This window comes from Arvicanthis niloticus, chromosome 14 (assembly GCF_011762505.2).
Source record: "Arvicanthis niloticus isolate mArvNil1 chromosome 14, mArvNil1.pat.X, whole genome shotgun sequence".
NCBI classification, from domain to species: domain Eukaryota; kingdom Metazoa; phylum Chordata; class Mammalia; order Rodentia; family Muridae; genus Arvicanthis; species Arvicanthis niloticus.
Genome location: NC_047671.1, coordinates 24,866,363 through 24,887,743, shown reverse-complemented (window position 1 = coordinate 24,887,743; position 21,381 = coordinate 24,866,363).

Genomic DNA, 21,381 nt, shown 5'->3' with positions numbered 1-21,381 from the left:
GGTGAGATGATAAGAAAGATTTAAAACAAAATCCTAGCCATTGGTGAGTCCAAGCCAATTCCATCCCATCCTAAATTGTTACTCTATCTTCCACCTGCCAACCACTGCTGTGGCCTATTGATTTTTGACATGCTGTGATGTAAAATGGCCGTCGTGGTATCGTTCCAGTAGAAAGCTGACAAAGAGGAAAGCAAACCCTTCTAGTTCATGCTGAGAGTTACTTTCCTCACACCCACTGTCCGCCACAACCAACTCCCGAATTATGCGAGAACTGTGAGGCTCCAACAGCCAAGACAGCACGCAGAGGGAGGAAGACGAAGAAAATTTCTAAAAGACACATTAATTGGTTTCTACTTCTGAAGCTGTGAATAGCCAGAAAATTGTGGGAGATGAGAAGCTGTGAAATACATGGTTCTTTTTTAACTAAACCTTAGGGGAGGGGGCATATCATCTGAGCATACACCTGCTATTGCAGAAACTGTACCTCCATGAAAACTGTCCCTTGATTGGAAAACAAAATAAAACAAAACTCCTCACTCTGAGTGAAATAGTGAAAAGGGCTTTGGGAAGTAATCTGAAGAGGAGAGAAACTGGTGACAGCAGGCAGGGCTTGTTGGGTGTTCAGGCCTGTTTTTGTTTAACATCTCCCTGCTAAGGGACCAGGGAGGCTAAGAGTCAAGCTCTCCCAGCTTGGGCATAAGGAAATATGACTCATCTTCCTCCTGACCTGGGCCAGTAGGTTCATAGGGAATGCTTGCCAGCCCTTTCTCTCTTGTGCTTCCTGCTCAGTAAGCAGTTGATTCTTTCCCTTCAGGATCAGTACTGGGAAGGATGGTTGAACATCTAGATGGTCTCATTGGCTCCTAGTTCAGTTTTCATTACAATGTATAGCTTAACACTATTCATTCCCATGGGGAGCCCTCTGCCTCACTAGGTGGCCTTTTACAATACAATATTCACAGCAGGGAATTAGGGGAAGAGGAGTTATTTCTATATACTCTTGGCAAAAACAAAACAAAAAACCAACCAAACAAAAACAAAACAAACTTTAAAAAATTAAATGAACAACCAACCAACCCCATCGAGTTTTACAAAACTCCTGTAAATGGTCAGCAATGGACCTCACAGATAGTAGAGAACCTTTATTGCTCTACTTAGGACCCCTGTCCAGTCTAAGTGATTTCTCATCACTTTACTTCCTGCACTTACAAATGCTCCAGTCCTCTTCCCATGGTGCTCACTACAGCTGGAGCCCGACCCTTGGGCTTTTTATTGACCGCCAGCAGAACTATGGAGAAATAGCAGTTTTCCACAGAGTAAGCTGTGTAGTGCAAGGGGTAGCTGAAATCGGGAAGGAGGATGGGCTTCTGGACATGCAAGGACATTTGAGACATAATAATGGTATTAGACATTGTTGTAGTTGAAACTAACTGCCTCCCCACAACCCCATACATGTACCTTGTCATCGGGTCATCTTCTGTATTGTTGTGTCCCCCATCATTTAGCATACTTATTGCAGGCATGCATAAATGTATGCATGAGTGCATGAACATAAGCACGAGTCTGTAACTTCAAAGTACTTACAATCTTTCGAGAGGCAAGGTTATCCTACATCAAACAATTAAAGAACAGCACAAGATGGAACCTAATTAATTTCTAAATGATCGAGTGCAGGCTATAAGTGCCCGAGTTTCAGAGAACGGAAAGATCAATGTGGGCTGGAGGAGTTAATGATGGCTTAAATATAATTCCCTGACATTATAGCACCGTGCTAACAGCAGTCCTGGTCTTAAAATTGAAGAGATAAAAGCCAATACATAGAGCCTATTTACCCAGTGTTGCACGGCAGACCACCATGATATGGGGGATTGAATTAATGACATTGGCCTTAGGGGTTGGTGAAATTCAAGTGGAGTTATTCTTATACAACTAGTGATGAGCTATATGATATGATTAATTCTCATTATATTCTTTTTCTAAGAATTTTTTATTGCAATAAAATCCACCCAGTATAAAACTAACCATCTTTAAAGTATAAAATTCAGCAGCATTTAATGAGGCGTCCACTGCTATGCATCCGGCACATCTTTAGCCACATCGTTATCATTATCTTGGAAGAAAACTCATTATTTTTAACCCAGTTGTATATAACGTGACAGACTGAGAAGAGCCCTGGAAAACGAGGCTTCGAATCTGAGGTGGATGAGTAAATCATGCAGATGTAAAGCCAGGGAAAGTCAGTTCCATCATTTGTAAGTTGAGGGAGCTTGACTAAGAGACCGCCAAAGTCTTCCAGTCTTAGGACGTCACAGCTCTAACTACACTCTTATTTTACATCTAAAGACAATTAAATCAAATTTTTAGATTGGTTATAATGTGCAAGGTCCCTGTGTGTGTGTGTGTGTGTGTGTGTGTGTGAGAGAGAGAGAGAGAGAGAGAGAGAGAGAGAGAGAGAGAGAGAGAGAGGAGTTTACCTGTGTTTTAAGGGACAGGAAGGAAAGAAAGGAACAAGAGGCTGATGCTAAGATGTGTGCAGATAATATAGCAACACGAGTAGAACTGAAGGAAATTCTCTATCTATTACATTTTTATTGCATATTTTAGTTTCTATTTTCTTATTGAACACTAATTGAATGGCTTATTTCAGAGATACTTTAGCTCTACCAATGAGCTACTCTTGTATTCTGATAAATTTTATGTGTAATACCAAAGGTGAAAATTACTTCCTTTCTTACACTCCAAATATATTTTTGAGGGTTTTTTTTGTTGGAATTTCATACATGAGTATTAAACTCATATCATTTCACTTCCTTAACCCCCAACTCCTTCTACATTCCCCACTCCTCTAAAATTCATGGCCTCTTCTTCTGTAATTATATCTGTATATTACAGCTATATGCCTATATACATATGTACCTATAAATGGACACTGCTGAATCCCTTTAGTGTTGCTCATATAGGGGGTGGTTCTTATGCTGTCTTGTTCCCCAGTTGGTTCTTGATCTGTCAGTTAAAAAGCCATAGGCCAATTGCTGGGAGGCAGGAATAGGCAGGACCTCCAATCCTGGTATGCAAGCAGAAGAAACAAGGGGGAAAGAAGAGTTCACCAGGCTTCTGATGGAGAAAAGTTAACCAGTCATGTGAGATCTCAAAACAGAGTAGCCACACAGGCCACTCTTATAGGCAAGCAGCTGGGGATGTAACTGAGCAACTAAAGGTAGGTCAGGTGCGAGGTACAGCGTTAAGAATATTGATAAGGGCACAATTTTCCAGGTGGGAGATAAGAAGCACCCAACAATTGTGTCAAAAGGCAAGTTGAAACTGAACAATTGAATGTGTGTCTTTTATCCATGGATTCAAGGAAAACTGGGTGGAGACTGGTAGCACAGCCCATTTCCAGAGCTTAGGCAGGGTAGCAAAAGCTACAAGTAACAGGCCCATGCATATGTGTTTAGATCTGATTGCTCGGAATTGGATAAACAATCAGAGGGCTGTCCCTAGAGAGGGCTGATTCTTCCCCTTTGAGCAGCCATCAGTTGTGTGTATCCCTTCTTTTAGGGGTGGGCCCTTGTGAGATTTCCTTATGAGATTGGCATGCAGACTGGTTGTCATTATGCAGGTCTTGTTTGGGTGACTGTATTTCTGAGATTTCATGGATGCAACTCCTTGTCAAGTACAGAAGGCACTATCTTGAGGCAGTCATCCTGGTCCTCTGGCTCTTATGATCTTTCTGTCTCTTCTTCCTTGATGTTTTCTGAAGCAGATGTGTAGAGATTGGGTTCTATAAGTATCAGCTGGTGTTGGGCAGGGCAAGCAGACTCAAAGTCTTTAATTACTGCTTCTCTTTCCCAACTTTGCACATCTCACAGAAAGAACATATTGCCATTTCTCCAAATAGTTTCAAACTCGAGGCTTGGTAGCCCAAGCATAAGCCCAGAATCTCTAAACTAATAGGACAAAACGAAGGTAATCAAGTGCTAACTTGCCTGGGTTCACAAAGAGTCTCCTAAAATCCATGTGCTGCTTGAAAGTAGTCTTTGCAGTGATGCTTAATTTTCTGTGTCAGTTTGACTGGGTTAGAGGATGCCTACTGAGCTGGGAAAACACTAACTCTGGGTATGATTGAGTCTGTGAGAAGAGTGTTTCTACATGCATGTGTATGTATGTAGTTCAGCATGTCAATCAGTAGACTCAGAAAAGCCTTGCTGTCATCAGTGAGGGTGGGTGCATTCACTGAGTATCTGGATGGAACAAAAAGGCAAAAAAGAGGGGAATGTTTTTACTTCCTCTGTAGTGGTTTGAACAGGTATGGCCTCCATAGACTCATGTGTTTGAATGCTTGGACCATAGCAAGTGGCCTTACTGGAGTAGATATGGCCTTGTTAGAGGAAGTATGCACTGTGGAGGTGGGCTTTGAGGTCTTATATGTTCAAGCTATGCTCAGTGTGATAGACAGTCCCCTTCTGCTGCCTGCAGATCAAGATGTAGAACTCTCAGCTCCTTCTCCAGCACCATGTCTGCCTGCATGCTGCCATGCTTCCCACTATGACGATAATGGACTGAATCTCTGAAACTGTAAGCCAGTCCCAATTATATGTTTTTCTTTATACGAGTTGCCTTGGTCATGGTGTCTCTTCAGCAATGAAACCCTAAGACATTTTCTTTGGCTAGATTTTTCCCTTCTCCTGCAATATGACCTGGTGCTTCTGGTTCCCAATTTTGAGATTGGTATCATCAAAACTAGCCAAATCTCAGGCATTTGAACATGAGTCAACTTCACAAGTATCCCCCTTTTCCCCCTTTCTCTCTTATTAGGAGCTGAAAACTGAACTTTGAACCCCTTATGCTAAGTAAACTTTCTATAACTGAGCTATACTCTCAGCCCCCGCCATCTTTCATATTCTCCAGTTTGTCAATAATAGACTATGAACTTTCTCATCAGAGAAAGAAAGTTATAGATATATCTGAAATTCTGGGTCTATGAGCCACAGGGTCATTGTTTGGATATTCAACTTATGAGACCAAATAGATGATTACAGAACAGAATAAACAAAGGTAATTTGTGAGGAGCCGCATTTGCCATTAAAAGATGGCGCAGGCTTCTGCTTCTTGGTTCTTCACGGAAGCTTTACTTGAGAATGTGCCTGCGCATGGCGCGAAAACCGAGTATGACAATTGGATGAAAGATTTGAGCCAATGAGGGATCTGCACGTCTCCCAAAGCTCTATTTAAGCAGCGGGCTTTCTGAGCTCGGCGTCCTTCCCTCCACCTCACCATCTTGAAGAGCTGTTCAATAAATGCTGTCAGAAGAATCCTGAGTGTGGTGTTCTCCTTATCGGCGAGGCTGTGCGCTACAGTAATTTATGGAACACATTCTGATACAAGACTTTCTGGTTGGAATGTCAGTTTGTTCATTCACTAAACAGGTTATTTAATGTAACTTTGCCTTTTGTGTGTGTTACAGTCAGCTTAAGAAAAATTATGTTGCAGTAACATATAGTCCCCTAAAACTCATTGGGATTTTCAGATGAATAAAACTTTAGTTTCTTATACCAGCTTTTCATTCTGATACCTAGGTTAAGGAATTAGTCATTATCCGAACCATATTGACCTTGATCAGGATTAAAAGTTAAGAACAAGGTTTTAAATGACTTAGAATTTGCACTAAAATGTAGATTACATCATTCTATTTTATTTCCCCAAACAAGTTACACAGCCAAGATAATCAGGCATCAACAGGCTGAGGAAGAACATTAAATATCCATATCTATATCTATATCCATATCCATATCCATATCCATATCCATTTCCATTTCCATATCCATATCCATATCTATATCTACATTCTAATCTATATCTATACCCATACCTATATCTATACCTATATCTATGATATATTTCAAATTTACTCCATTTCTTCAATGTGAAATAGAAATGTCTACAGTATTTCTTTCTTATATGTGGAATAAGATTCAATCAGATCATACTTGACACATAAGAAAAGTATTAGCTACTGCCATGATTATATATGTATGTGTATATGTATATCCCAATATAAGTGGATTGTATTGCTATATTTTATTTTGAAGGTAACATTCATAGAAAAAAATAGAAAGAATACATAAGCAGAGAGGCTTTAACAATTCTTTTCATTTGACTATTTGACAAAATTTACCATTATTGTTGAAGTTCGTCTTTAAGATGCCATGTATCTATTCACATTGCTCACATTCATGCTGACATATGTTATAAAGTGGGATAATGTGTAAGTTGTGTCACAGTCTGTTTTAGTGAACATTATATTAAAAACAACTCCATGATAACTACATATTCAGGTCCTTTTATTTGGCTTTGTAGTACAACATTACTGAAATGCATGTTTTCATTTAAGAACACAATTCGATTATTTGGGGTGTTTAGAATTTTCATACCATTCTCCAGTACTCTTCCCAGCTAACAGGGGTGCACTGTGAACTCACACCCATTTATCATACTTATTTCATCTTTTCTGCAGTCTAAACTCTGAGAGTTGGAACTACTGGATACACATTTCTCTAGAGATTTATAAGGATTACAGAGTACTCTCTAGGAATGTTCTGGTGCCCAAGTCTCTCCAATAGAGACCTTTACAAAGTATATGGAAACTATTGCATTAGTCTTTAAAAAGTCACACAAATAGGCCAATGAGATGGCTCAGGAAGTAAGGGCACTTGTAGCCAACTATGACAACCTGAGTTTGATCCCCTGAACCCATATGGTGGAAGGAGAGAATGGGCTCCTATGCATTGTCCTGTGGTCTTCACACCTGTCTCATAGTATGCCTGGACTTCCCCATAATAAATAAGTAAACATTTTAAATTAAAGTCACATAAGCACAAATATTAAATTACACAAAGAAATTCTTGTAGGCTCTGTGAAATTCAGTAATGACATTATAGTTATGTAAAAAATTTCATTCTTAGATTTTTGCTGATATGTGTGGTATAAAGCAATATCACACACACACACACAGAAAGAGAAAGAGAGAGAGAGAGAGAGAGAGAGAGAGAGAGAGAGAGAGAGAGAGAGAGAGAGAAATGAAACAAACATTGGTACTCATGGATCAGGATGGCAGATAGGTTGAGTTAATTTTGTTGGGTGCCTCTAATTTTAAAAATATTGTGCTGTAAAATACAATTAAAAAAATCTCCTAAATCAGTGAGTAATAGAAATGAGTTATCTCTCCTTCCCCTCTTCTGAGATAGCCTCAGAGTGGTGGGATGCTGAGGGTGTAAGAGGTCCCATTTTTTGTTGAGCACTCTGGTGATAGCTACTCTACTGTGTCAAACACCATCTGCTGCACTAAGACATTTCTGTAATGAAATTCAGAGAGCTGTACTAATCTATAGGTAGAGAGATACAAGTTTAGAGGGCAGTTTGATACTGTGTCCCCTTAACAAAGTAGTAGTAGTAAGTTTGTACTCAGAACCTATCAGTTCCCCTGCCATGAGTTCTGGGCAAGATTTATAGTATTTATAGATACATGTTCTCCTGTGGAGTAACCCTAAATTCTAATCAGGAAGCAATTGGTTACCCCATGATATTCATACCACTATTGTACCCTTGGGCACATCTTGCCATTCCAGTCATTATGATAGCTCACATGGTTCATAGCTCAAATTATCTCTACCTGTAATAGTTCACTGTATGTATTATATATAGTATCTTAGGAAACTTAAATTGCATGTCTTTAAAACTTTTATTTTCTTTGACAATTTCATATACATGCAAAATATAATTTGATAGCCTCATGCTCAGGTCACATTGAATCCTGTCTTCTATCCAGTTGAGATCAGCAGGTATTTTGGCCTTTGTATGTTCAAACAAGCCCTACTGTCCTAGGCTTACCTTTCATGCTTTCTCTTTTTCTGGGTCTTGGTTTCAGGACTCTTCAATGCTCCGTTTAAATGGATATATTTTAGATTGTGTCAAGATTCTCTACTTCTGAGTGAGAGGCTTGATATGAGCTATTCTATTGCACAAGGCAAATTTTTCGTGTCTTTTTTAATGATTAAGTATATTTGTAAATGTTCAATGTAAACTTTTTTCTTGTTGTTTTTCATTAATTCTTAAAGGATTTCATATGATGTATTCAGATTACATCCACCCACTCCAACTCCTCCCAGATCCACTTCTTCTCTTCAAATTTCCCTTCACCTACCTACTCAACTTTGTGTCCTCATTTTATTAAAAACCCACTGAGTCCCATGTATATGTCCATACACTGGAGAATGGTTGTCATACCAGGGGTCAGTTCAATGATTTCCCAGTTTGCAAATGCACACATCTTCATTGCCATTCATCAGTTGATGGACATCTAGGTTGATCCCATTTTGGAACTCTTGTGTGTAAAGAAGCAATGAACAGGGATGTGCAAGTATCTTTGTAGTATGATACAGTCATCTGAGTGTATTACCAAGAGTGGTATTGGTGAATTATTTGGTAGAAATATTTATAGTTTTTAAAAAATATAGATTCTTCTCTCATTCAATACATCCTGACAACAGTTTTTCCTCCCTCCACTTCTCCCTCTTCCTCTGGATCCAACTTGGCACTAATTTCCATAGTGGTTGCACCATAGTGGTTGCACTCCCAGCAGAAATGAGCAAGTTTTCCCCTTTCCCAGCACCCACTCCAGCCTTTGGCATTATTTCTTTATCTTACTGTCACTACTTTATCATACTGTCTCAAAAACTAAATGCAAAAGAAAACTGCTTTCAAGGAAGAGATGTCCTCTTTCACAGAAAATGACTGTTTGGGGTCACATCAGAGCATGGCGTGACCTGTGTTGTACTTCCTCTGGTTTCAATTCAACCAGCCCAGAGAGATGAGGGTAATTAATGCCATGTTCCTAGGGGAGGAAGGAGCAAAGGGATTAGACAGACAGAACTCTTGCCCTTTCAGGGCACAGCTTTCAGAAATACCTCAGCTTGGGCAGTGGTGGTGCACGCCTTTAATCCCAGCACTTGGGAGGCAGAGACAGGCGGATTTCTGAGTTCGAGGCCAGCCTGGTCTACAGAGTGAGTTCCAGGACAGCCAGGGCTACACAGAGAAACCCTGTCTCAAAAAACCAAAAAAAAAAAAAAAGAAAAAGAAAAAAAAAGAAACAGAAATACCTCAGCTACACTTGCCCGTGGAATCATTGGTGCTGTCGGGAGTAGGCTTTTGAGTGCAGGAAAGATTATTTCAGAAATAAGATTTTCAATTTGTTATTGAAACCATGATCTCGTTCAGTGAGTTCTTACTATGGTGCAGAAACTCTTTTAAGTAGTTGCTTGCATTTGTTGTGTTGTTTTCATGTTCAACACTCCCTTGATGAGATGTAGGCAAAGGTACTAAGGTACCGCTGGCTCACTGGGCTGCCTTCCACTACCATTTAGGAGTTAAACAGTAAAGTAATGCTGTGTGTGTGCGTGTGTGTGTGTGTGTGTGTGTGTGTGTGTGTGCGCGCGTGTGTGCATGTGCACCCACGTGCACCCTGCTAGTGCTGGTTAAGATTAGGGTCACTTTGTGTCTTGCTTTCTGATACAGAGTCTCCCAGTCAGCCTGGAGCTCACCTCAGGTGCATTGTCTGATCAGTGAGCCCCCATCCCCAGGGGTGTCTCCACTGATCGGCCTGTCTCCACTGGACTTAGCTTGATGTAAGTGCTTGGATTCTGATCTTAGAACCTCATTCTTATGCAGCAAGTGCTCTACTTGCTTCGTCAGCATATTAAAGGAATTTGAGGGTTATTTTTCCAGATTTACTTCCTTCTCAAATAGTTGATGTTTCTTAGATGAGCAGGCGTATTAATGATAATTTAACCAAATTCTTGGATGCAACTCCTGCATACATGTGAATATCACCTTTATATTTATAATATCATGTTAAAAAAAAAAACCTCAAGGATGGTGGAAAGTAGCCGTGTCCATGGAGACTGGTTGACAGTGTCGTGGAGAGGTTGGAATGTTGCAGGTCCAGAGGAGAGGTTGGAATATTGTAAGTCCAGAGGCTAATCACCTAACTTGTGCTAGCTTTAGCCCTCTAGGTAGCCATTCCTTTCCCACCACTGTATGGCAACTAACATCTGTGACTAATACACAGAAACCTTTTGGAATCTATTAACTTAGCAGGCCACTAGCTTCCAAGGATCCCCAGACTAGGAATGTCATCAGATAGCATCTTGAGCCTTTGAGAAAGCTCCTCCTGTCTCACTGTACCAGTTTCCCTGATGTACCCACCAACATATTTTAAACTTGCCTTGATTTATGACTCTCTTTGTTCTGTAAAACCATAAAATTTCATAAAACTGCTTCTATGTTAAGACATTGAATTTGGGGAGACCTACATCTATGTTCCTAGGCTATATTTACTTACATATGCTTCAGAATAAACCATGTCTTTTATTCTCCTCTCAAAGAAAACCCTCAAGGACTGGGATGGGGACATGGCTCTGTCTCACCTCTGCTTGCAAGTTCAACCACTTTTGGCTCATGTTTAAGAGAGACTCTTGACTTCTCCTTGAGTAGTCACACACTTGATTGGGCTCAACAACCCAGTTGTTACTCTATTTCTACTCCACTTTATTTGTTTTTTTTATTTCTCTCTGTTAGAACTGTGCAACTTATATTGATATTAATAAAATAACTGATTGAATTCTGCACACCCCCTTTACCTCATCTGATACGACTTATCAGTTCTCTTGGGACTAATCATGTGCTTGTAACTCCCAGACTCTTGATGGTCTTTCAAATTCAAAGACAATCTAGTGGCCAACAGTGTATATAGTTATGAGACTTAAAAACCTAGATGCTTTGAGGCATTTTAAGAGGGACAGACAGGAAGATATACATAATTTAAATATGTAGAGAAATGTGTTTGATAGATTTAAAGTGACAGTTCAGAACAGCTTAGGAACTGCAAATGAATTGGTGATACCATGTCCACCCTCATCCCAATTTCCCTCCTAAAATATTTCCCTTCTTACTTTAAGGCAAAAAAAAAAAAAAAAAAAAAAAACCAACCAAAAAACAAAAAACAAAACAAAACAAAAAAACCAACAACAAAAAAAAAAAAAAAAAAAAAAAAACAGAGATCCCAAAGTTCATTCTCCATTCACCTTCCTCCTCCAGACCCAGTGTTTAAGCCTCTTGTACTTGAATTATCATAAAAGCCTCTATAATTGCCTGAACATGTTAATTTATCCCGCAACTAGCTCTTTTTATCTGACTGTATTTAAAGGATTTAAGGGGTGACAGGGAACAGCTAGAATGATGTGTGCAGTCTGTGCATGAGAGTCTGACTTCACAGATAGATGTGCTAAATGAGCTGGTACAGCGAGATGAGCCTCACTGCTGACTGCCACCAAGCTGTTGTTCCTATGTTCTCTCCTCCAGCCCCTGCTCTTAGAACAAACGCTCTCTCTCTCTCTCTCTCTCTCTCTCTCTCTCTCTCTCTCTCTCTCTCTTCAGCTCTCTCATATATTTCTTTTAACTCAGAGATCATAGCCTTGTTGGAGATGGGCATTACCCTCTCTACCCCCCAATCTTATTATTGTTCCCACAGTCCGACTCAGGAGTAGCTTCACTGCACATATTGATAATCACAGCTGGGACTGTATAAGCAAAATAAAACCAGTAAAATAAGAGCTAGGAGATTATCAGGGACCATGGAAAACCCATTGATTTCTGCTGCCGCCCCTTTCTGTATGGCAGAATGAGCCTAGATGAACTGAGCTTCCGGTAACTTCCAGTAGACAGTGCACTGTGGTGCATTATATATTTACAGATCCTAGATATTGAAACGGAACCCCCAGATCCCTGTAGATCCCATGCTTTGTTAGTGAGGAGCGAAGGCTGTTGCTGTCTGGGTAGAACATTTTCTATTCTGAAGCATAGTGAGGAGGGATGGCAACAAGTAAAGTGGAAGCTCTGGGGGTTGTATTAAAAGTTCCTACCTCAGAGAGAACCCCAAGACAGAGGTGAGTCACCCCTTCTTTCATTAGGATCTGATATGAGTAAGACTAAAAATGGCACCCTGCACTAACTAGATATCGGAACTTGATCTGTTGTGGGATCTTCTGCTTATGCCATAGGGTTTTGGGGGCAGGGAGGATAAAATAAGACATTCTGCACAAGTCTATATAAGTTTATAGATCCATTCAGCATCATGATGAATAAAGGTGTGCTATCAGGAACAGCCTGGGCAGGTCCCAGGTGGCACACTCCATCCAGGTGTCTAGAAGAGAGCTGAACAAAAACATTCTTCCCAAAAATCAACAAGATTATAGAAAGTCATCAAGGGATGATAAATAACCCTGTGTTAAGTGCAGCAGAAAGAGAATTTACCCTTAGGACTGAAAGAGTTAATGAGATGAGAAAACTTAGAGACGTTATTATTTTGTTTTGTTTTTTAAAAGGCTGCCCCATAAGGGTGTGTCCTTTGTTAGACTTGGCTGTTACAAAGGATGATCCATGTGAGAAAGGGGCGATAAAGATGGCATCACTTTCTCCTTCCCTCTAACCTCCTGGTAGGGAATTTTATTTTCTATCCAAACTAGGAAATGAGACATGGAAATTTCCCAATCCAAATTTTGCAGATGAGTGGCACAAGCCCATTCTGGAATCTCTGACACAGCCTTCCTGCCGTCTGTCCCCAAAGCCTTCTGAGAGTTTGCCAGTTTCTTTGTCGTGTATTCAATCATACTCCGTTATCTCATTAAGCTTTATAATGTAAGGGAGATAACCACCCCTGTGGACCCAGTATGTGAGTGGTTAGAATGTTTGGAGCTGTTTGAGTTGGTCTACAAAAAAGAACAAGCTGGCCTTTCGATTCTCTAGGACTTTAAAAGCACTTGCCACTTTATAGTGACATGATCTGGGCATCTTACTGTCCTATGCCTAACATGATCCTCAATACCATAGAATGACTAAAGGGTCCAGCCAATGATGGCAAATACCTGAAAAAGTCAAAGAGGATGGTCTTGCTGGCTCATAGACACAATTCTTTTGGAGGACTTTCTGAGAAGACTATGTATTTAGGAATCTTCAAAACACTAAGCACATGCCCTCTGGTGTCCTAACTTTGGGTACTTCCATGGTACGTTGCATAGCTTTTGATTGCAGTTGTGCCATAGTGTCTGGATTCTACTCCTGCTGTCTACATAACCATGTCAAGGTCTTGGTGAGCAGAGCACATCTTTGTTATTTTCAGCCCAACAGAGTGAGGAATAATCCAACCCCCTTCTTATAGATGACAAACTGACTCAAGATCCTTGTGTTCTAGCTGAGCAGATTCTTCATGGTCCTCCTACAGAGCAAACGACCAGAGGCTGTAACTTAGAAAAGGATAAAAGCAGCCTTCTCCCACAGTCTCCCACCCTCAACCATCTCCACTGCCCCACAGACATCTGCTCAGAATATAGATCATTTAAGGAAACCTTGGTTTGAAAAATAAGAAGAAATAAGAGGAGAGAGAAAGAAGAGAAAAGAGGGGGAGACAGCAAAAGGAAAAAAAGAAAGATGAGAAAGGAAGCTAGAAGAAGAGATCACAGAGTCTCCTAGGACTGATCTATGATTCTGGTGGTTTGAATTAAAATGGCCTCTACAGCCTCACAGGGAGTGGCATTACTCAAAAGGATTAGGACATGAGGCTTTGTTAGAGTCAGTGTGGCCCTACTGGAAGAAGTCTGTCACTAGGGATGTGTTTTGAGGTTTCAGAAGCTTAAATCATGACTAATGGCTCACTGTCTCTTCCTGCAGATCCAGATGTAGAACTCTCAGCTACCTAACCAGCATCTGCCTGCATACCACCATGCTTCCCTCCATGATGACATTGGACTCTGTTACCTCTGAACCTGTAAGCCAGCCCCAGTGAAATGCTTTCCTTTGAAAGAAGAGTTGCTGTGGTCATGGTGTCTCTTTGCAGTAAGAGGAACCCAACTAAGACAATGTACAAATACATGCCTGAACTTCAGTTCCTTTGGCTATTGGCTTTGGCAGACAGGAAGCTCCGTGCAGCACACACAGAGTTCAAGAGAGACCCCCTCTCCTACAGCACTTCCAGGGTTCTCCATGAAAATATCATTTGTAAAAAAATGTATGGAGTCTTGTCCACACCAGGGACATATAGAGTTCTCCTGGGGAAGGGTGAGAGAGTCAAGCCAAGGTAACAACATGGCACTTGTTTTGAAAATGCTTTCTCTGATTCCCAAGGCACTTTCAACATCAAAATAAACTAATATATTAATTAGTTTGGAGGTCATCTGTGATCCCATCATAAAGTTAAATATATGACTTATCAGCAAATGAGTTTGGTGCAAGTGAAAGAGAACAAACCATATGTTCTAACGTTTTGGCGTAACCTTGGGCAGATGGAAAAATACTAGAAACAGTGGAGCCATGTGGCATTTCTGAGGTTCACTGTGAATTCTCTCCTGTGTGGTCATGACTCTGGGCTCATACAGTTCTGAATTAGAATTCAGATTTTACAACAGTTTCACTGGAAGACTGAAGATATTAATTAATCTTTCTAAAGTGCATCTGGCTTCTCCTTATAATGAACGTAATGATGATTAATGATATCAGAGTGTTGAGACAATTCCTTCATTCAGTTAATAGATACTTTGCAATTACCACTGTGTCTGGAGAACTGTGTTCTGGAAAAACTGTTACTAAGTTCGACTCTCATGCAATTTACATTCTAGTGGGCAAAAGAGGATATTATCCCAGGGCCTGGTAAGCATCCTACTGATTCCCATTGGAATTTACTGACTCGGTGTGTGGCCCTCTGGAAGGCTTGGCTCTTCTAGAAAGATACTTAGGTGCTGCTTAGGGACAGAGGTAAGGAGAGAGTCAAAGAGAGAGAGAAACAGAGACAGAGAGAGAGAGAGAGAGAGAGAGAGACAGAGACAGAGACAGAAAGACAGAGAGAAAGAAAGACAGAAAGAGACACAGAGAAAGATAGTGAGAGACAGAGAGGGAATGGAACACAGTACAGAGGAAACAAAGGAAGGAAGGAGAAAGCGGGAAGGGGAGAAAATGGGATGAAGGGATGGAGAGAGAATGAGATCAGCTTCACCACTGTGCACTGAACAGCAATGGGGACACATCAGGTACTCAGACATCTTAGAAAGTAAGATGCTTAACCGAAGGCAGGCTCAAGCCCCTCAGATCACAGTTAGAAAGATGCCAGGTCCTCTAGCTCTGGGTAATGCTACACCCACCTTGAAGATGTGTTATTCCTAAAAGAACAAAACACTGTCCCTTAACCCTTGAGGAAGCCAGATTTCCCTCTGTGTTTTAACTGCCTTCTTTGGAAAGGCAAACCCACGGTGGTACGGTGAGCTCACTCTATGTGGGGCATCTGCATGCTAAACTGGGTCAGAAACTTTGGAAAATGGAAAGAGTACTCAGCAGCAATTCTCTTGGCAGACTCTGGAATCGCCTCTCCCACGTGCTCCTGGGTTGTGTAGGTGGAAGAGGGAAAGCCATGCTTTGTTCTGCACACCTCCTCTCTGCCAAGCAGAATGGAGAGATCGTGAGTAAACAATATTTACTGTGCACAGCAATGGAAGAGACAGATGAACTTGCTTAGCCTGAGGTCCCCTTGTTCCCTTGCCTAGGGATTCAGGAATTCAAAGTGGCATGGCTGGCGTCCCTGCACAGGTGGTAAAAGGAGGTTGTCCAGTCACTTGCCGCTAATGAAGGTCAAGGATAGAGAACAGTGTGTAATTTAGTATAGACAAAATAAAAGCTGGTGGCCCAATGCTTTGTTAGCTCTCAGCTGCCTTGGAAGGCAAGAAAGGAAATCTAGAAAGTTAAAGTGACAAACCACACTTTAACTAAACAGGGTCACAATGAGTAGGCCATTGTCTCTCCCTCACAGCCTTGAGATAGTTCTAAGACTCCTGCGTTTTTTTTTTGTTGTTTGAAGTTAAATGTTTTCTTTAATACATTAGTTTGTGATGTTTTTATTGATCATTATGAGATAAATGATACCACTTCGAAAAAACATTTTCTCTCTTTCATCATTTTTAAATAAAGGGGATGATACATCAACTGGCAAGAAATTCTCCTTGAGTTTGTTATGGGTCCACATATTTTGAAGAATATTTTTTTTCAAACTGCAAAAAAAAAAAAAAAAAAAAAAAAAAAAAAAGCCAGAATGGGAAAGAGAAAAATTTAAGGGTTCCTTCTGCCCTTCTTTCTAATTTCCTTGAAGTTGAAGGTTACTCTTGCCTAGCCAGTGCAAGTGGATTGCCAGACTGAGTTGCTGTCTCCTACATTTTTACATAGTTAGTGCTTTAGATAGTTCCCAAGCCTGGCTCAACATGGATCATGAAGCAGTTGAAGTGAGCTTTTTCCTAAAATCCAAGGCTAAAACAGCCATGTCTGTGATAACTGCCCACTCCATCAGTAACTCCACCTCTCTGCCGTTTGGCTCACTAGATAAGAGTCTACCAGTCAAAGTCCACGTAGCCATTTGTCAGCTGTCCTCAGCCAACTGATGTTCACAAACAAACATCAGCCTATTGTTTTGGAAAAGCTAAAGGCAACATTCTGTGGTGCCCTGAAGAACTATGTCATATGTGAGTGCATGTCAGCCATTTTGAAGATGAATATTTAAGAAAATAACATTTATTCTGACCAATTCAAATGCTGTCAAGGAAAAACTGGCTCATACTGGCTTCCTGTATTCCTACTGAGGACCCTACCCTCTCTGAAGGAGATGTGATGTCTAGATCAGTCCCAACCCTTGTGGTCAGGAAACACGCCCTGCTCCAGATCTGACTTCATGTGAAATGACATTTGTGTTCTTTGGTTTCCATCTTCCTACAGTGATGCTCAAATTGAAGCACAGATTCTCAGCCACTAAAGATCCAAGGAAACCGACCTTGAGTCAGCCTGACTTAGGCCTAGATGGTGTGTTTGTGTATGTGTGCGTGTGCGTGTGCGTGTGCGTGTGCGTGTGCGTGTGCGTGTGCGTGTGCGTGTGTGTGTGTGTGTGTGTGTGTGTGTGTGTGCGTGTGTGTAAGAAGTCTCCAGTGAGGGCCAGCTAGCATTTTAGTGTAACCTTATAATCAGAAAGGACTGATGTGGAAGTTGTAGAGATGTGGTGTTCAGGGTTACTTCTTTGCTCAAGAGCTTCTTGTGGTTCATAATCTACTCCAGACTTCTTGTCTTGGCATTCAAGACTTGGCCTCCTGGTACGTTCATGCTGCTCTCCTGGTACATACATTCACCTTTCCATCCAGGCCAGCCTACTCAGTCTCCAGTACAGGTTTTGTTGGTGTGTGTGTGTGTGTGTGTGTGTGTTTTCCCACTGCTCTTCCAGGATCCTCTCCTTCTTTGGGTCTAGATTGCATCCTGAGCAGCTGTGGAGCACCTTCCCTTATCACCTCAAAGACTTGCTGTCTCCCTTCCCTGATGTAGTTCTGTAACCACTACCCATAAGGCTACGAACCATGAGCAGCTCCCCGCCCCCACTCCATGCTGGACCTGCTAAGCTGTTATGCAAGTCTTGGATCAAGACTGAAGTTTTTTTGAGTTGTTTTCTTAAGTAGGTTGGGAACTCCGCAGGGAATGGGATTTATATGTAATTCATCTTTGTATCCCCTGGCAGACAGTAGGTGTTCCGTCGATGTGCACTGCATGATCAATATGAAAATCATTCTATTTCCAGATCCTTGTTCAGATCCAAAACCATAAATGGTTCAAAACAGTCCCTCTTACTCACTAATCTAGTTGAGAACTTGGGTGTGCTGTGATTACAATCTTGGAAAAGAAGCATGTACATTAAATCATCTTACCCCTTTAATGCCTGAATGAACCCAAGTAAAGTCTTATCACTAAAATAATGAGATTTCCAGAATCAGAAAGGTGAGGCCTCAGTTCTACCCTCCCCTTTCATTTACTCCAGCATAGCTTCTGACACACAACTTGGTGTAGATTGAACATTGATAATTTTATCAAATGTTGGCTTCATGCTCAGCCAACTATACTATTTTTAGTATCCCACATGTGGCAATTCTTTGGAATGGGTCCCTGATTCACTTTAAAGGTAACTTTAAAACAGTGGTATCACAGCACAGAGGCACTTAGCTAGAAGAAGCAGGATTTTATCTCCCTTGGCTTATCCTAATCACCTTGTATCTTACACTCAGATCCCCTACCCTTTTTGAAGTACTACAAACAGCATAGCATAAAGAATATTACTTATCTGGGGGACAGGAATGAGGATACTCCATCAAAGACCTACAACTTCTTCATAGGTACTAGAAGCCAGGATGAAATGCTTCATGTGGCTGTTTTATAGAACAGAGGGAAGCCAGTAACAGTTGCACTGATACCCAAGAACGTGTCTATCAGTCCATTTGGGGTTGCAACATACACTCACTCACCCGTGTCCTACAAGAGCTGAGTGATTTAAACATATTAGTATTGTAGAAAACACAACTATTAGTCAACAGAATACTCTTGGTGTTCATTCATTATTAAGGAATATGAAGCAAGTGTTTGCTGAGTGTCTACTATATTCCAGCTACCTGGGGATAACAAATGATCAATTCTTTTCCTTGGAGAAATCACTATCTAGAGAGAAAACAGACATGTAGATACACAGTCATTGAGAATCAGGGTGCAGGAGCAGCATGGTGGAAGTCCAGTGTGGGAACAGGCTGTCTCCTAGCAAGCTCTCTCCATTCTCACATTTACACCGTGTACCCATTGTATTTGCCACCCCTACCAAGCTAATACTGTCTTTCATGCCTATGGAGGAGGAAGGAAAATTTGACTGGCAGTTCATCTTTGAATCTCTGGAAGCTGTCACAGAGATATAACAACTCTAAATCTTCTGGAGAAAGCAGAATGTGTGGGAGAAGAGGAAAAGCAGAAAAAAGAGTGAGGTGGGGAGAGATAATGACATGGACCACTTGCCTGATCACACCCTGAACTCTGTTGCTGGGTCTTTAGAATATGCACACTGTGGTTTCATCTGGAAACAAACAAAAGAAGAATACATACATACATGTACACATAAATGCAAGTGAACTTATGTAAACACATACACAAAGACATACACAAAGATGTGTGTGTGGAGAGAGAGAGAGAGAGAGAGAGAGAGAGAGAGAGAGAGAGAGAGAGAGAGAGAGAGAGAGTCTTAACACATATAACACATATCAGAGTCCACTTCCTATGCTCAATGTTCTTTGTCTGGTTATTCTCACTATACACATCTGAACATCATCCAAACTCCCAAGGAATTTGGATTAAGGAAAATTTGGATACTATCTTGCTTTAAGTCATCTGGAACCAATTAGTAGGAAAACATAGTCTCCAGAGCAAGAAGCTATTATAGAAGATAATTCTACATGGGCAAGTTCATGGCATTAAGTTCCTTAATCCAAATTCCTTGGGAGTTTGGATGGTGTTCAGATGTGTATAGTGAGAATAACCAGACAAAGAACACTGAGTGTACGAAGTGGGCTCTGATATGTGGTTTATGTGTTAATTCTCTCTCTCTCTCTCTCTCTCTCTCTCTCTCTCTCTCTCTCTCTCTCTCTCTCTCTCTCTCCCATAAAAGAGCACACAATAAAACATGAGATGTGGACATGGATGTAAGAAGGGAAGTTCACTCCCAGCCCAGAGTCTTGATAGAGGTTATGTGTGCACACAAGGTTCTGAGCTCATAGAGGCTTCTTACTGTGTGCTACTCTGGTCCTGGTGAGATCTAGGCAGATAGATGAATGGAAGTGCAAAATCCAAAGTACAGAAACAGGCTTGAGAGAAAGAACCTCTCACTGTCTGACAGCAACTGGGCATTGATGTCCTAGTTACCGGAGACTTTAGAGTGATTTGATTGTCATTGGATAAAAAAAAAAGGCTGTGTCCTGGCTTCATGCAGAAAATAAAAATAAATTCTGAAATAATTAAAAGTTTACATGGACTCCAAAAAGTGAAATGACTATGACCAGGAATATATTCTTAACTCAGAAAGCTGTTGCCAAACTGCCTCCCAGAAAGGCTTTACCAACTGACCCCACACACATACTCGCAACAGTATTTTATCCAATGCCTGGGACTTAACAAGTAGGTGAAGGGAAAGTAAAACTTTAGGATAATTTTAATTTGCATTTCTCTTGTAATAAATGAAATCTGGGCATTACTCCATGGATTGAACAGGCATTCTTTGGAAGGTCTGTTTATCTCTAAAGTTAGTATCTAGAGACTACAAGAATAAACATAAGCTCAAATTCTTGTAAGAAGAGAATATCATTATCTCGGGAGGAATGAGTGCCATTCTTCACTGACGATTTTTTATTCAAAGGAGACATTTTCCATTGAGCAGCACTGAAGACAGAAGTGGCCCGAGAGCTGGGGCTTTGAACATTGAAAGCAAGCTTCTCTACTTGTTGCTCCACCTAAAAGGACCCAAAAGCTCCTAAAATGGGTCCTGATTCAAAACTAAGGAAACAAACCTCACTGGGCTACAGATCTTATCATGTTCAATTATTAGCTCTTCAGTTGGTTGTCATTTCACAAATAAAGCTTGTCATAATTCCCGAGATTCTGCCTTATGACCCAGTTGCTGCTTCCCAAGAAGTGTGGTCAAGAGCAAAGCTTGCATGAATGCTTACATGGTTTCTTTCTAGGAAGAAAAAGGATCTCTGGTGAGTTCTGGAGTTTTATCAGTTTATCCAAAAAAGCAAAGGACTGACTCAAGAGCCATTTCAAAGTTAGAGGACTTGAACAATTTGATGGTATAGGTGAAACAAAAGACGAAATTTGAAGATTTCTATCTTGGAGCATAGATGACTTATGCTAGGGTATATTGATCCATACTCATTCAGAGAAGGAAGAACAGACAGAGAAAACAATATATTAGCTTCAAGATTGTGTTGCTCTTTAGATGACCCTGGTCTATGGATAATAAGAGGGGTTATCTTTACAATACTGGATTATAAAGACTACAGGTCTTGAACCTGTCACATTCAAGACAAATCTAACATTTGAAAGTTCAACTTAAAGTATTCTACTCTGTGATTCCCCACCTCAAAATTTCTGAGACATAAGGACTGCTACCAGTAGCTTTGCTGGGGGGCGGGGGGGGAGTTAATGTCAAGAAGTGGAGTGAGAAGGAGAGGACAGACAGACGGATAGACAGACAATACAAAAAAGCCAGTGGGAGCATGCTTAGTTATCTTAGTAGGCAACTAGAGCTCAGTGAGACAGGGATGAGGAAATGAAGCACAGATAGCATCTTATATATGAATCTAAAGTGTCACAAGGACCAGAAGACCTCAGAACTCAGAGGAATGACAATGAGTGACCAGACCTCAGAACCCAGAGGAATGACGATGAGTG